Source organism: Tachypleus tridentatus, chromosome 6 (genome assembly GCF_004210375.1).
Source record: "Tachypleus tridentatus isolate NWPU-2018 chromosome 6, ASM421037v1, whole genome shotgun sequence".
Taxonomy (NCBI): Eukaryota; Metazoa; Arthropoda; class Merostomata; order Xiphosura; family Limulidae; genus Tachypleus; species Tachypleus tridentatus.
The window spans coordinates 27,465,704-27,483,323 of NC_134830.1; the positions used below are offsets into that span (position 1 = coordinate 27,465,704).

The 17,620-nt window shown below is 34.7% G+C and overlaps 1 protein-coding gene across 5 annotated transcripts in view; it reads right to left on the reverse strand.

Moving 5' to 3' along the window:
- Positions 1 to 17,620, reverse strand: part of LOC143252133 (hormone receptor 4-like) — a 137,773-nt gene that overhangs the window by 68,905 nt on the left and 51,248 nt on the right. Inside the window, exon 1 of one of the 5 annotated variants that reach the window (XM_076503812.1) lies at positions 4,700 to 5,006. The exons of 3 other annotated variants lie outside the window; for them this stretch is intronic. The gene's annotated coding sequence lies outside the window, so the exon portion shown is untranslated. Of the gene's footprint in view, positions 1 to 4,570; positions 4,658 to 4,699; positions 5,007 to 17,620 lie in introns of those variants that run through there. One more of the 5 variants, XM_076503813.1, reaches the window with a different exon arrangement.

Consider the following 17,620-nt stretch of genomic DNA (forward strand, 5'->3'; position numbering starts at 1 on the left):
CTATTCGTTGGTAAAAGAGTAGCCCAAGGGTTGGCGGTGGGTGGTGATGACTAGTTGTCTTCCATCTAGTCTTACGCTGCTAAATTAGGGACGGCTAACTGAGATAGCCTTCGTGTAGCTTTGGGAAAAATTCAAAAACCAACAAAGAAACAAATTATTTGTGGAGAGTGTTTCCTTCTTTCTTCGTCAGTATATATGCAGTAGAATAGGTAGAATACATCTAATCCTGTTTCTTGTTTCATAAACAGTGGCAGCTCTATCAAACCTCAGAACACTAATTTCTTCCTTACAAGTAAAGTGGATGAACGACGTAAGAATTTAATTCCGTATGTCAGTCTGTAGTTAAATGTAAAACATGAGCATTTAGTTCCGTGTGTTTATCTGTGCAAAGGTATAGTTCCATGTATTGTTCAGATTACTGCATATAGTTCCATGTATTGTTCAGATTACTGCATATAGTTCCATGTATTGTTCAGATTACTGCATATAGTTCCATGTATTGTTCAGATTACTGCTACTCTCTTTCAATTTTAGAAACTATGCCCATACTTTGGTTTTTACTTCTTTTCAGATATCTTAGATTTCTATCAATATAACGGAATTGTGTAGTGGTTGTTTGTTTTGAATTTAGCGCAAAGCGACACGAGGGCTATCTGCGCTAGCCGTCCCTAATTTTGCAGTGTAAGACTAGAGGGAAGGCAGCTGGTCATCACCACCCACCGCCAAGTCTTGGGCTACTCTTTTACCAACGAATAGTGGGATTGACCGTCACATTATAACGCCCCCACGGCTAAGGGTGCAAGCATGTTTGGTATAACGGATATTCGAACCGTCAACCATAAGATTACGAGTCGAGTGCTTTAACCACCTGGCCATGGCGGGCTGGAAATTGTTTATGGTGCAGAATTTCTATGACAACTTGGAAGGCTAAACGAATGTCGTCTTAAAACGTATCTCTTTTTAACAAGGTGTTGAGCATTGATTAAACGTTATGTCTTTTCGCGATCCTCAAATTACGATTCGGGGTCCCTAACCATCTGGTCTAGTCTTTATGAAATAATTACACCAAATAACTATCATTTTATATTGTAACTTTTTGTTGGTGGTTGATTGCTGCTTTGGGGTAAGTTTTCAGGAATATGAAGACCCATGGTTAATGTCCTGTTGCCACAAAATCGCAATTCACACTTTGAAGCCACGTTCGGGCTACAAGATTGACAGCAGAATTCAACTATGCGATTGAACTATACCATGGGTTTGCAATGGATACTGTTGACTAGTTGCTTTTCTTCTGAACTTCTTTAAAAGTAGGAACGGCTAACTTTGTTGGCAAAATTCCGAAACATACAAACTTTTTGTTAATTTTCTCTATACTTTTCCAGCCTCCAGTGGCACAGCGGTATGGCTGAGAACTCATACCGCTAGAAGTTGGGTTTCGATACCCGTGATGGACAGAACGCAGATAGCCCGTTGTATAGCATTGTGCTTAATTCCAAACAAACAAAGAACTGTGAGCTTCCCCAACTACTACGTTCTATTTTGTTTTCTTCGGTAAATAATGACAGTTCTATTTTATAACCATTGTTATAAAACGAAAACTTAGCTCTGACTGAAAAAAACAAGAAGAAAAATCACCGACTGAAGTATAATATTATAAATTTATGAAATTACAAGCTTTCCACCTCTTTAAGAAAGTTCTTTGCCGAATGGAATTACTTTCTTGGGGCTAAAGTAACAAGTGGACACATGACAACATCAAGCTATTTAGCATGTGCAAATAAACGGAATATAGTCCTAATAAAGTGGCTACTTATTCATTCAGTGTATCACAGTTATATTTTTAGTTATTCTAATTTCAACAAATGATTTATTATTTTTTCAATATATGCACAGAAATGCAAAATAACATTAGTAATATGTACATTACAATTTTTGCTTTTCATAATTAAACTGGAGCTAATTATTACTCTTGAATAAGTTTTGTGCATGGGGACCCCTCCGCCCTACACGTGAATAATTCGTCGAAATAAAATATATAAAAACAATTAACATTTTTTATATAAATAACTGATTCTTCTTAATTTGATTTGATGTTCTCTTAAGGTGGCGCAACAATATATCTTTACACTTACAACACCAGAAAACGGCTTTCCATACCCTTTGTGGGCAGAGCATAGATATCGCATTGCTTAATATCAAACAACCAAACGAGTGTCATTTAGTTTAAAGTAAGAATGTTAACAAAGAAACGAAACTCGACTAACTCTATACCTTCTATATCCAGATAGAGTAGTTAATGTAACTCGTGATTTAATATTAATTCTTTTAGTAATCGTTTCTTCTCTCGGTCTCCCAGTGGATCAGTGATAACTACACGGTCTTACAGTGCTAGAATCCGAGGTTCTGTTCCTAGCGGTAGACAGAGCTTAGATAACCCTTTTTCTTTCCGTAAGCAAACAAGGTTAAATATATTTTCGATATGAAAATTACTAGTTCAAGTGAATTGTAACTTTAATGTCAGTAAATTATTTTAAAAATGTGAATTAATCGTATTAAATTATACCAGTAAAAACGTTTTTAACTTTCATCCGATTACAATTTATTCAAGAACGTTACATCACGCGAACGTCGAGGTGAGGACATTACCCTCTCCCGGGTCTCACACATCTCGCCGACATATTTGGCCTGTTGGCAACTATCTATCGGGTAAAATAGGATCGATTTCACAGCCGACACTGATGCCAAACGTTGCGTCATAACAGTTATAGAGTCTGAAGTAAAATAAAAGGCTGATTACGAAGAAATAAAACGACCGTGAACTCCAGAGAACTTTTCAAAGTTTTCTATTTGCTCGACTTGTGGCTTCACGCCTTTGTTTCATTTTGTTTTTGAATTTCGCGCGGAGCTACACGAGGGCTATCTGCGTTAGCCGTCCCTAATTTAGCAAAGTAAGACTAGAGGAAAAACAGCTAGTCATCACCACCCACCGCCAACTTTGGGTTACTTTTTTAGCAATGAATAGTGGGATTGATCGTACATTATAACGCCCCCAAGGCTGAAAGGACGAGCTATTTGGTGGCGGGTTTTTACGCCTTTATCAAAGTATAGCAATAATTTTTTATCACTCAAATGAAGACATTCTAGTTTAATTGTTAGAAAACAATAGTTTTTTAATTTAATAAATAGAACTCATTACAGAAAGTTTATATTCCTGAAGACAGCGTAAGGCGGAAAGTTGAGCAAATAATAGTAATAAATAGTCAGTCCCACGGTGGGACAGTGGTGAGTTTGTCCACTTACAACGCTAAAATCTGGGGTTCGCTTTTACCCCGATGGAAGCAACTGTTATTACAATGTGATTTTTTGCTCTAATACAAAACAAACAAACAAATAAAAAACTGTAAGTAAGGTACTTTGATAACCAATAGCTGTAGTAAATTTTTAATCAAAACAATCTCCCCCTCAGCGGTAATTGTGGAAATTTATAACGCTAAAAACCGAGGTTTAACGCCCGTGATGAACACTGTACAGAAAGCCCATTGCGCAGATTTGTGCTTAACAACAAACAAAGAAGCAAAAAGTATGATCATCTCAAATTTATTTCATTAATCTGTGTGTATTTCTATATATAAACAACTCTCGCAAAACTTCTTTGATAAACAATGTGCAATAGGCACTTTGTATGTATATATTGAAGAAACAATATAATTAGACTATAAACATTGGAAACTTGACAATACAGTAATTTTAAGATCAGTTTCTTATAAACAGTATGAATATCGATTAAGGTTCGAAATTTCATCACTTGAGTCGTGATATGGTATAGAATGTGACCATTCGGGGTCATGATGTGTAACTTACAAGAGTATAAGTGGATAAACCATATCCTATACGTAAAATAGCCTTGTATGTAGTTGGGTGGTCCAACACTCTTGTATGTTTAATACATCTATCCTTCTATAGTCACCGAAATGTCGTTAGCACGTGATACAAAGATGTCAATTTAAATCAAACACTAATCACTCAGGTAAGTTACAGATCAAAATTACGCTTACAATAACCAAGTAATTTAACCAACTTTTATGTCACTGTTGAAAAACTCTGTTATCTATATAGCAAATAGAATATTGTTTATTCCTTGGGCCATGAAGAATTAAACTGTAAACATATGACGCTAAAAACTGTTAGAATTTCATCTAAACGAATTTTCAACGTTTTACTGTCAATTATCCAGCTGTTACCAGATAGTAGTGATTCTTCATAGCTTCCGTTTTCTCACCTAACCGGCCCGGCATGGCCAAGCGTGTTAAGGCGTGCGACTTGTAATCTGAGGGTCGCGGGTTCGCATCCCGGTCGCGCCAAACATGCTCGCCCTTTCAGCCGTGAGGGCGTTATAATGTTACGGTCAATCCCACTATTCGTTGGTAAAAGAGTAGCCCAACAGTTGGCGGTGGGTGGTGATGACTAGCTGCCTTCCCTCTGGTCTTACACTGTTAAATTAGGGACGGCTAGCACAGATAGCCCTCGAGTAGCTTTGTGCGAAATTCAAAACAAACAAACAAATTCTTACCTAACCAGTGGTGGAGGTTCCGGAAATAAAGAATACAAAGATATTCAATACAATGAGAGCAAACACTGTGATACAAGAGCTATCCTTAATTCATGTAAATGTAAAGTAAATAACTTATTAACAAGTTACCTGTAATCTAGCGCAAACTCAGTTCCTCTGATTTCAAACCATTTGGCCTTCGTTACTGCTTTGAGAGCAAACACACACACACATTTTTTTTTATGTACTACACAATTAGTCCAGTTATTCCAGGAATGTAGGTTAGAAATGTTGCGTTTTTTGTGGAGGATTCTCTCTGTAGAAGAGGACCACAGATAAAGAAGCACCGGACTGAACGTAGAGTCGAGGTTATAAAATGCTGATGAAACGTGTTCGCGTCCAAGACAAGGAAAACACAACGTGTTTTACTGCAAAAGGTGGGTTAAATTGAAAGTTGCAAACCGCAGACACTATTCGACCTGCTGGAGCCTGTGGTGTACATATTTGTGCCAAGGTTACGATGGTTTCTAAGTAGGCTGATTGATCTGTTTGTGATGCAACAGTATTTCATGCAGGTACCTTGTTTTTAAAACGTTGCAAAGTAATATAAGGTATATTAAAGTTCATTAGACAATTTATAGATGAATAAAATCTAGTAAACAACTACTATTTAAATAAAACGGTTAACTGGTAATTCCGACTAAGTAAGTAAAACATTCGTAATATTTGTGCAATTCCTTGAATGTTTCAAAGAAGTTAATAAATAAATCACCGAGTACTAACAAAATACAAATAATTAAAGTTTGTTACTTGAGCGAAACGTTACAGTTTTTAGTACACAAAATCACATTTTTTTATTATATAGGCTGAAAACGTATTGGGATGGGAAACCTAATATTGAATATAGGTCATGTTTAACCTAAATTATATTTATGATATTTGAAGAAGGAATGCGAGCTTGTTTCTACTTTCACTGCTGATCTAATTCGTCGCGTATAGTCACACCTCTAGATGGCTTATCCAACTGACCTATTGGCGAGTTTATGAGTCATGGTCAAGGTCACAAATCCTGGAACCGACTAATCATCGAAAGTGAGTTTTATGTTATAAGTGAAATATGTGAATGGATAATAAGTTAATGGCCTTTGTTCCTTTTGTTTTTCATACTGAGTTGAAGAATCGAAAGATTGTAAGGCAGGACATACTAACAGTGTCAGACGTTTATTAAAAGTTCACTTATGGCTGCTAATAATATTTAACCTCGTATATATATCTTTTATATCATGGCAAGTAGGGAGCTATGCAATATCTGAAAAGCAGAACAGGCACCATGGGACATCTGTAAGTTTTCACACACACCAAATAATAGATATATAAATAAACCACAAATTCTCAGCTAATCACGATATTGCCTTCCTATAAAGATTTTTAAAACAAAATCACAGTCCAAAGTTTATGGAAGGAGTAGCTTATGGGCTAGTTTATGCCAAACATGAGACCAAGAAATAGTCACCCAGAAATTCAGTTATTGTTCCTCTGGAACCCAGCAGCAGAAAAATTAAGAGTAGTAAAACAGTAAACGAAAACGTAACAAATGAAGAACAGTGAAGAATGTCCGTAAGAACAAAAGACTAATCTTATTAAAAATTGAAGCTACAGAGAAAAAATAAATGTTGCTTAATAAAGTTGAGTAATGGCATTTATAGATGAATAACATGCATTGATGTGAATTACAGGTTATACAAATAAAATCGGAAAAGAGTCAAAAGTCGAAAGTTTGTTGAACAACAACGAACAAACATGTATACATACCGTAGTCATGGATACGCCACTGATTAAGGACGTATCCTTATAAATCTTTGACTTTAAAACACAATGCACAATAATTGTATTTAACTGTAAGAATGGATGTTGAATTTTAGACAATACCTAGATGTATATCTATAGATAGACACATACACATTTTTTTTCAGTACTGTTGTTGTCATTATTTTGAATTAAGCACAAACCTACAGAATGGGCTTATCTGTGCTCTGCCCACCACGGGTATCGAAACCCGGGTTTTAGCCTTGTAAGACATACCGCTGAGCCAGTGGGTGGCTTTCAGTACAGAAAGAAAATCAGAGCTAACACTGAAGTTCATTAGAATAAATGTATGTATGTTTTTGAATTTCGCGTAAAGCTACTCGAGGGCTATCTGCGCTAGCCGTCCCTAATTTAGCAGTGTAAGACTAGAAGGAAGGCAGCTAGTCATCACCACTCATCGCCAGCTCTTGGGCTACTCTTTTACCAACGAATAGTGAGATTCACCGTAACATTATAACGCCCCCACGGCTGAAAGGGCGAGCATGTTTGGTGCGACAGGGATTCGAACCCGCGACCCTCGGATTACGAGTCGAACGCCTTAACGCACTTGACCATGCCGGACCACCATTACAATAAAGCATCGTGAGTCTCAAAATTTAAATATTTCAAAATATTAAATTATTTTTCTACTTCCTGAAAAGTACAAACTGATGTATTTTAAGAACCAAGAAAAATTGGTGATAGAAAAATTTATAAGAACAGACACATAAGGATTCATAAAAAAAAACAAAAACCAAACGTTACTTCCCTAGGTCAACGGACATTCTTCGAAAATAAAAACATCAAAATAAAAATTAAGCGATAATAATATTAAACACGAGACTGACCAAAATTCTAGAATCGCCACACTCTACTAACGCTCGAAAGCCAGATAAGTTTGGAATCTTAAGCATGTCTGTGTTATGTGACAGTTACATTTTTAAAAAAATCAGAAAGGTAGAGACTCAGTTTTGAAAGATAAAAAATGGTAAATAATCAATTACAAAATGTATATTTTAAAATAAAAGAAATAAAAACAACGTATCAACTGCTTGATAACTGCCTGTACTGTGATCGAGTTGAAGTCGAGAATGTTATATGAAACTATAACAGAAAAATACTTTGAAAGTATGACACATTAGTTAACGATATGCCATCAATAGATTATTGCAAGAAAGGTTCTCCTAAGAATAAAGGCTGGATAGACTGGATTAGTCTTTCAAGTTTTTAGAAATTCTGTAGTATAAGACAGTACCCTTGACATGAGTGGGGGGATGTTATTTTACACTGTACGAAACTATAAAACTATTAAACAGGCTCAGATTCGCTTATTTGAATTTCGAGCAAAATTACAGCAGAGGCGCCCGGTACGACCAGGTGGTTAAGGCACTCGACTCTTAATCGGGTCGCGGGTTCGAATCCCTGCCACACCAAACATGCTCGCCCTTTTAGTCACGGGTGCGTTATAATGTGACTGTCAATCCCATTATCCGTTGGTAAAAGAGTAGCCCAAAAGTTGGCGGTGGGTGGTGATGACTAGCTGCCTTATCTCTAATCTTACACTGCAAAATTAGGGATGGCTAGCGCACATAGCGCTCGTGTAGTTTTACGCGAAATTCAGAACAAGCAAACAAACAAGAGAACCATCTGCACTAGCTGTTCCTGATTTAATAGTGAAAGACTAGAGGGAAAGCAACTAGTTATCATCACCTACCGCAAACTCTTGGACTACTCTTTTACTAATGAATAATGGGATTGAGTTTATTATAACAACGCCCCACGACTGAAAGGCGAGCATGTTTTGTGGGAAGAGGATTTGAACTAATGACCCTAAGACTGCGAGTCGAGTGTCCCCTAACAATTTGCCATTCTAGGCCTATACAACAGGCTATCTGCTTTCTGTCCGTTGAGCATTGTATGACTTTAAATTTTCCGCTGACTCATGTGTGATCATGGAAAAAAGTGGAGTGGTTATATCGGTATACCAAACACGAAATGTATTCGGCAATGATTTCCGCTAACAATGATAAAGGAATTTATTGTTTAGAAAAAAGTGTATAATTTACGCATAACAATTACAGCAAAATATAATGAGAACACATAACCTAAAATTTATTGTCATTATGGAAGTTAGCATATGAAGGTTTTTTCCATCTCCATTTGCATAAATTTAAAAGAGTTCTTTCCTTAATACTTGTAAAATATTCGATTTTTTAGCAATTCTATATTCACGCCAAATTACTTAATTTGAAAAATTAAACAGGAATGTTATGAGTTAAGAAGACTTAACAATGTTGTTATTGTTTGTTATTAAGCACAAAGGGTTATCTGTACTCTGTTCACCATGGGTATCGAAACCTAACTGCTGGTAGTATAAGTGCGCAGATATACCGTTGTGCCACTGAGAGAAGTTGTAAACTTAATAATCAAATCTTTATTTATTTTTATATCTACGATATTAAAAATTAGTCTCTTCCATATCTCAGGAATTTTTCAAACAACGTTTCCAGTTTCTAAAATTTGTGAAACCGTTAATCTGTTGTTAATTCATAGACTCGTCTGACTAGACCATTGGTCACTTAATATCTTTCCACTGAATATTAGAAAGAAAGATGACCCTCAAACTGACTGGAGATATGAGGACAAACTGGTTAAGAACCTTTAGAAAACTTAGATATAAAAAAAACTAATACCAAAAAAAATCTCCGCTTAAAAGTAGAAACTACATACCACTAAATATATTAAATTAATTGCTTTTAGGTATTTAACGCAATATTTGCCTTAAAATAATTGGTTTCAAAACCTATTCGAGAGTGCGCTCTGCCCAAATAACAATTGTTTCTTGTTTTGTTTGAAAATGAGAACAGATAGCCCGATGTGTAGCTATGTGCTTATTAACATGATTATTAACATGATATGTCATAACCTGTTTGTTATAGTATCACGGTAGTTGTTGCTATTTGTAATTAAGCGCAAAGCTACACAAAGGGCTATCTGTGCTTTGCCCACCACGGGTAGTATTACGGAGTATTAATTATTTCACTCAACATTCACGAGTTAGATTATATTACCTTAATACTATGCTATACTCTAAACTGATGATATAATATATATGAAGGGAATAATGACCATTTTCTGTACTTTATAAGCAATTAAGAAATAACACATACTATCCAGGAACAAAATTTGTGTTACATAGTGTTATTCAATATAAACTTCAATGCATGAACTCGTTTCAAGTGTTGGGCTTTTCGCGATGGTATAGTATAAAAGTTTCATTTAAAACCTTTCTTTTTGTTTATTTTTCAAAGTAGTAGGCCTAACACTGCCGTGACAATCCTATTTCATTCATTCAGAAAACGTCATAGTGTTTAATTATAAAACTGAAGAAAATACAAAATATTTATTTTATGCCTATACGTAAATCTTGTAATGCAAATAAAAGCTTTTCACGTTTCGTACTTGCGTAAAATATTATAGCTAATTTCAACAGATTTAAAACGATAATAGTGGTTTTACTTACATGAAAAAGAAATCTTAGAACAGAAGATTTCATGTACAAGGACGAGTGTTAGGGCAATTAGCTAGTAATTTCTGAACAACAATGGTGAAACTATAACAGTTTTTCTTTAACATTTCTTCTACACCTAGCTAGCATTGAATTGAAAAACCCAGAGCCAGTGAAATTCTTACCGAGCTACAGATGAGAAGAACGAACCTGGTTGGTGATACCAAACAACTTCGCCAAAAAACAGTTCGACTTCCTACATCGTTATCTCATGATTTGTGTCAATCTCGGTCATGGCTAATAAAAGTGTACAGTTTTGAGGAACTGACCATACAAATTTCACTTTACTTTTGGGAAAGCGTTATTGTGATGAAGTCACTGCCCTGCTGCTCCACATCTCTGGCCACGTGTAAATGTTGTACACAGAAGAATAATGACCCATATACAGTAAACCTATTTCTCTACCTGCCTGTGATGTAGGGTCAGCCACCGCATCATGTGTTCTCTAGCGTTCAGATAACAAACGGGTTTAAAACAAATATCTACAACCTGTCCCAGTTCGAGGTGACACGAGACAATGTCAACAACGGCTGGATCAGCAATCTATCATTATAAAGAATAATATTCGTGGCAAGTGTACAGATATTTTGTTTTCCTTCTGTCTTGGTGGCTCAGAAAACTTATACTGGTGTCACAATCACCACAGTTCTTTGATTAACACGAAAAACAATGCTCTTTTTTTACCTGATACTTCATGAAGGCTAAAATTGTGTAAGCCTGCCAAAAGGGAAATACTGGTTATTCAAGGCCGAGAAAAAGTCCTGTGAAACGTTTAGTCTTACTTAAATTAAACGAGTAAATGATCAGTTGGATATAATATAGGTCAGTATTAATGTAATGGTAAAGGAAGCATATTGGCATATCTATTCATATGTTTGGTTAATCACAATATTTAATATAAGCTAAATTATAATTTATAGCGTTTTCAAAATCAGGTTCACCTTTTTTTTTCTTCTGATAATGCTGGTTAGCACAAGGCAGTTTTTAAGCACATTTTGTGTATAGTTTTTCATATTGTCCTATTTTATTTGCTCTCCCTATATACAAACGAGCTTTGTTATTCGTAAAATGATCATTGCGAATTTAGAATCTCGCCAACTTTTAGATCATTTTAAATGGTTATTGTTTATCTATATTTCGTATTTAAAACATAGAAATTGAGGAGAATTATTACTTTGGAGGATCTCTGTTTCCTACAACCATCGTACAAACTGTCAAATTCTATACCGTGTTTTCGTATTTAAAGAGCCAGGGACTTTTCATACTGTCAGATTGTTTAAGGCACCAAACGTTTCTACAAAGAATGAATATCTGTTTCCCGTCTATGCTTTAATTCAAACTTTCTTTCTACATTGGATTTTTTTTACCCTTCAATATCTCATTAGTAGTAATGATTAAAGCTTATCAACCAGGATATTTGACTGAGAACTGTTGATTTGCAAGTTTGGTTAAAGTCCACCAGTAATCATCGAGAACCATATTTAACACTGACTGTCTGTATAACAAACACATATACGTAAGCAAATCTTACCTAAATTTAGAAAGTAAAAACAAAGAATCTGCTTGCTTCTTTTGAATCAAGGGGAGAGGAGTTAGCTATTGAAATGAGTGTAGTTTATGCTCTAATTCTAATGATCTAAGTATTTAAGAACGACCTCTTGTCATTTACCGGACAATTAGGAAATTATGTTAAAAAATAACTTATTATGATTTATTGATGAATGAGTTGAAGCTCTATCAGACCTGTGTCTCACTGCTGTGATATTCTATACATACTATGGCCTGGCATGGCCAGGTGGGTTAAGGCGTTCGACTCGTAATTCGAGGGTCACGGGTTCGAATCCCCGTCGCACCAAACATGCTCGCCCTTTTAGCCGTGGAAGCGTTATAATGTAACGGTCAATCCCGCTATTCGGTGGTAAAAGAGTAGCCCAAGAGTTGGTGGTGGGTAGTGATGACTAGCTGCTTTCCCTCTAGTCTTACACTGCTAGATTAGGGACGGCTAAAGCAGATAGCCCTCGAGTAGCTTCGCGCGAAATTCAAGAAAACAAAACAAACTATACATACTGTAATCTGCCTCTTCGGTCAGAGTCCGAGTAGATATAATGTCGCGCTTCTTATTGTATATGACATTATACCAGACCTCTTACTGTGTATGACATTATACCAGACCTCTTACTGTGTATGACATTATATCAAAAGATTCGTGTATTTAAACTAAGAGTTGAAGATTTTGTTGACATAATTTCTAGATACTCCATAAATGACATCACACACACGGCTGTCACATCCACTGCAATTTAAAACAAAAACAAAAAAAATTGGGATTTTTTAGTCTTTTTTCATAATATGAAGATTAGGGTCATGTAAGCCTCCACCCCACCCGTATTAATCTCCTATTAGACAGTACATCTAGTAATCTCATCAAAGGTAATGTGGTAACTTTACTCGAAAATCTTATGTGTGGTTGCATTGAGGGTGTTCCTGTGTCAATATAAACTCCTTACGTGTTGAATACTAAGATATTTTAAATATAAGATAATGTGTACACTTGTATTCTACAGGTCCCCTTATCACATAGAAAATTTACCAAATGTTTCATGTTAATCTCATAGAAATAAATAAAAACGAAAGAGTAATGTTGTTAACCATTGAACACACTTTGGTTTGTATGTAAATCATTTATATTGTTAAATAGGTAACTCATGTTATGACAAGATGTCTTGTTTTTCTCTGCTGTTTCTGTTAAACACAAAGCTACACAATAAGGTGCCAACAGCGTGTATCGAAACCCAATATTTAGCGTTATAAGCCTTCAATCTTATTATTAAGCACTGGAAAACATAATGTGGTTCGTTTTAGCATAAAACAACACAAACGGCTATCTGCTCTCTGTCCACAGCAAAAGACAAAGCCCACAATTCTAGAGTTATAAATTAATTAATTTCCCGCTGAGCCACTGAGAAGCTTCGTTTTATTTTAGTACAAAGCTGCACAACTCAAGTTTTAACAATATAATCACTCAAGAGTTTCCGCTGAGCCACTAAGGGCGAGTACTATTTTCACCAGCAATTACGTCTACAATTACCTTGTCATTTATTACGTCTGTCCTGCCTTCCAAGAAATTTTTATATACGCTAACACTGAATCGAAACTTGTATGACAAATTGTGGTTTTTAGTAACCTTTGTAATTTTTTTTCTCTTTCTCAGCGCCGTATAATAAATGTAAAGGTGGTTTTCTTAAAACAAAAAATAGCACACACATATTTTATTGTTCTTCGTAAAACGGAAAGTTCTTAAACGTTTTTAAAACACATACTGAAACCTTTATTCCTTCTAAGTGTAAAACATTGGGCAGTTAGCTTAGCGAGAACAACTTTCTTCAAACGCTTTAAACAGTTGGATGTTTCTAAGGGCTGAATGACAGTATTACCGCCATCTACAAATAACCAAATGTTTGAGAACTGACGTTTCTTGTATTACAAAAATTCTGTCTATTTTTACTGTTGAAACCAACAGTCATGACCTCATTTAATCTTTATTAAAGCATCTGTACGAGTGGAGGCCTTAAGGTCCATTGAAAATATTGAGATAAACTACAAACAAATGAGCTGACAGACCAGTAACTAGCTGACTTAAGACAAACTAGCTTCAGTAATGTTTTCATGTGCCCATGAATAGGATAAATATTTGTAGTGTTAACGTTACACTGCCCTTTTGGACACTCGGACATCCATTTGTACATAATTACTAACATTATCGTTTGTCACTGTAAATAGTTATATTAGCTAACAATCCTTTCACCACCGTATTTTTTTTATAGTTTATATTCGAGAAAGTAACTCAAAACTAATTATAACATTGTACAATTTATTTAAATAAATTTTAAAATAAGTGTAGCATGTAATATAATGAACAATGAGATACTTGCAGAAATCTACCCAAACCTTGGTGTCTTAAAACTTGAAAGTACGTTCACAATTTTTCTGTAAACTGATTTCAAATAAAAGAGTGAGAAAAAATATACTACACAGATAGCCAAAGATCAACCATCTGTGTTCTTGGCAAAAAGAGAGAATAAATTAATCAGGCTTTCCACATAAGCATATTAATCGTAACCCTTAAACACTTTACTTTGAGGACTTTATATTTAATTCACTACGAAATATTACTTACTAACCTCAAAGTGTTCGAAATAGCTCCATAGTTGAATGTTAAACACATCACTGAAACTTATCATTGCTTCTAAATAACTGGTAATTATATGGTTTAAATAAAGGATAATCAGTCTCATTAAGTGGCGTCAAATATATATCATCTTATTGATTATTCAATTAACGTATACATATTAGTCTCAGAATTGTTCATTAGACACGTTTAACCTTCCTAATTTCTGAGTGGATTTTATCCAATCAGATTCTACAACAATATGAAACACCATTGTCATTATTGTGTAATATCTCATAATTTCAGATTTTAAACAGTTTTCTAAGTTTTTGTGAGCTTGAGGTTTTAAAATATTGTTGGTTCGATCTGAAAGACGCTGTACCCTCAAAACGACGGTATAATTTATGAAGATAAATATTCTCCTGTTGCTCTTCTGTGGCTTTTATTCTGATTTCATAAGATGGTTCAGTACGTCTAAACGTTTAGAGCTCTTTTAAATGAATGAAATATAATCGTTGGAATTCATATATAGATATATAATAAAATACACAGCGATGTTCTTTGTTGATAATTTATTACTGCATATTAAATTAATTGTTATATTGAGGATTCGTCTTATTTGAAATTATCTATGAGCTGTATTCAGAATGAAGTTGATATTCGATTAATTAATTTTGGGATTACCGAAGACTATATAAGACCATAACTTTCACTAATGATAAAAAGAGTAACAAAATTAATTAACTGGAGATGTAAACAAAGGTAAACTAAATAAAATTAGGCTACTATACTACCTATTTAAAATGTATAATAACAATGCGAATATTCTTTTACATTAATTTAAAATGTTTGTTACTGAAATTCTACTTTTATTGTCATCATTTGTTTTTAATTTTCTCTCAAAGATACACTAGGGCTGCATGCGATAGCTGTCCCTAATTTAGCCTAACTCTTAGGTTATTCTTTTACCAACAAATAGTGAAATTGAACGCAACTTTATAACGCCCCACAGCTGAGAGAACGAGGATGTTGGGTGCAACAGGCATTCGAACCCGCGACCTTCAAATTACAAGTCGAGCGCCTCAATCCCCTAGCAACGCCGGGCCGCTTTTCATTAAAGTGAATTAGTCGTTTATACATAAATATTTTTTGTGTTATTCGTAATTATTATTATTGTATTTATGTTTGTAATTTTTTCCATATTATCATTTTCTTTTTTGCTGTCTGTTTGCGGCTTTATTTTTTCTTCTTCTTGTTGTTAACAGTTGTAAAATCGGTAAATTAATCAGTTTCATACTACGCCCACTGCACGAGGAACATCAGATAAGCATAAGGAACCGGATAGGCATGATAAATTTGATCAAAGTGTGGATGTATTGGAGACTCTTATTGGCTGTTTTGTTTTGTTGTTGTTTTCTTTCAGTGGCAAAAGTTTAGAGCTAGGAAAACCTGTTTTCTTAGTTGAATTGCTCTGTCCAGCTCTTAATATAATAGCAAGTTTAAATTTGTTTTCTTGAACTAAACTTAGGTGTTTTGTGTTTAATGTATGGTCAAGTGTTTTTATCTTAGTGGTTTAATTGATTTGTATGTATTTCTTGGTTTGCATATTGTAACATTTCTTTTTGTTATTGATGTACAGCTAAATTAATCTGTTAGTTTGTTTGTAGGTAAGCACAATGGGCTATCTGTTCTCTGCTCTCTACGGGTATCGAAAGCCGGTTTCTAGGTATAAGTCCGTAGGCATACCGCTATGTCACTGAGGGAAGGAAGGTCAGATAAATTAGAAGCACATTGTTTTCCAGTGTGTTAGATATAATTGCCATAATTCCTGCAATACTGGATACATTACGAGGTAAAAGATAAAATGAAAGATACTTGCGCATGTCAATTTCCATAATTTCTGTTGTGTGCTATTAAAATATTTTTTTTTAATTTTTCATTTAATTAATACATATAATGATAACGAACGAATGTTTCGAGAAAAATACCAATATCCTATGGGGACTATACTATAGGGTAAACTACAAACAAAGTATACAAAACATTATTTGCATTATTGAAGAAGAAAAGACGAATAGATACTTCCTAACATATGTGCACACAGGTCTATAAGGATATATATATATATCTTACGCGGTTTCTGAAAAGGTACATCAATACCATAAGCACGAGGACTTTTTAATTGAGTTCTCAAAGAAGTGCACTACAATTCTCAAAACAGTCCTGGTGATTTTTTTATGGTTTTCCAAATACGTGTATGACAAGTGCATCCATAGAAAGGTAATATTCCTGTGGCAAATCATCTAACCAACAAAACTGTATTTAAAGTAAATTGGTGCTCGTCTGATGATAGTTACAAACATTATTAATTTGTAACAAAAAACAACTATTTCATTCTAATGCTTTCTTTCAGTTTCAAAACATAGAAAAAATGTTTGACTGTGTGTTACGTTTCGGTCATAAGCCGACATTTGACACGACTGTTTGTTCTTTGAGTGTGAAATAAAGCATTTGTGTGGTAAACATTTTGTTTTTTAGCTGCTACGCATAAAGTAATTCTTGAGTTTTCAATTACAAACTTTTAGTTTATAGCTTCGTTATTTCTTGACCGATTCGAAATCTAATTACACTCTTGGACTCAGGAAGGGACTCAGCAGATAGCCTGATGTGGTTCTGCTACAAGAAAACACACATACTCAGCAAGTCAAACCTTTTCTATTAATGTATTTGACCACGTCCAAAATTTTACAGGCTAATTTACTCTAAAACTACCTAAAAGAATTTCAATTTGAGGATAGGCCAATAAGGATCCTGATAAGTAATGAAACCGTATGGGGTATAAGTGTGTTCACGTGTGTTATTGCTGGTGTACACAAATATAGCTAATAAAAAGGGGGGTAAAGGTCTCATAGATTACTCTAATGTTGCTTAAAAGAATTTCAAGCGCCGCGGCTACTGAGGATTCCTTTTTGGTTTTAGTAGAGTAATAACATGTCAATGATACTCTAACGGCTATATAACTGAAAAAAAAAATTTCATTGAAGAAACAAAAGCCTTGGTTACTTATGAAGATGTTTCAAAATAATAAACTATATTCGCAATAATACTGTCATCTGGAACAATAAAATGGCGGTAAAAGTGACGTAATTTCATAACTGTATATTTTATCACTGTTTAAAAAATTCTCAATTCGCTATCAAGGTTTGTGTTACTAAGTAATATGCAAGTAATGCACACCAACTGTCGTTCATACAATATTCATGTGGCTATAAATACTGTCTTATGAGTAAGCTTCACGCTAGACGATGTTATTTAATCCAAAGACGTATTGAAGGTCAAAATGAAACATACATAAACATAACAGCATCCATGTGGTGATATTACCATAAGCCCTTGTGGTGGAGAAAGCGTGGATTGTAATGAAGAATTTTTGAGAGGTGTTAACGATGTTTACTGTTTTGCTTGGAGTTGACCCTGGAGTAACGTGAAT